At 32.5% G+C, this 385-nt stretch overlaps 1 protein-coding gene across 1 annotated transcript in view; it reads left to right on the forward strand.

Moving 5' to 3' along the window:
• LOC110027372 (1-acyl-sn-glycerol-3-phosphate acyltransferase-like) overlaps positions 1 to 385 on the forward strand; it is a 17813-nt gene that overhangs the window by 1126 nt on the left and 16302 nt on the right. The window lies entirely within an intron of this gene.

Below are 385 nucleotides of genomic sequence, written 5' to 3' on the forward strand. Positions count from 1 at the left end.
TCTGAGGGTTTCGGCGGGAGAGTAAAGGGGTCGATAGGGTAATAGGTTTGTGGTATTAATTTAATTTTATTGATTTAATCGATTAATAATTAATAACTAATTAATGTATTATTAGATATAATCACATAAATGCATGTATAATTATTTAATAGTTAATTGATAAAATTAAAATGCACCTAAAATTTTTACTTATTTAATAAAATTATAAGTAATTACTTATTAATATAATTAATAAACACTGCCGTTGCCGGTCCCAAGCCCGGATGAGAAAAGTGGAGGGTTGCGTTAGGTAGTCGACAGCCAGCGTAAAACTTGTTGAAAAAATCATGACATGAATCCTTTTGATCATTGTGTAAGTGCTAGGGCGTCCCCTGGAAGCGACGCG

This window comes from Phalaenopsis equestris, unplaced genomic scaffold (assembly GCF_001263595.1).
Source record: "Phalaenopsis equestris unplaced genomic scaffold, ASM126359v1 Scaffold000428, whole genome shotgun sequence".
NCBI classification, from domain to species: domain Eukaryota; kingdom Viridiplantae; phylum Streptophyta; class Magnoliopsida; order Asparagales; family Orchidaceae; genus Phalaenopsis; species Phalaenopsis equestris.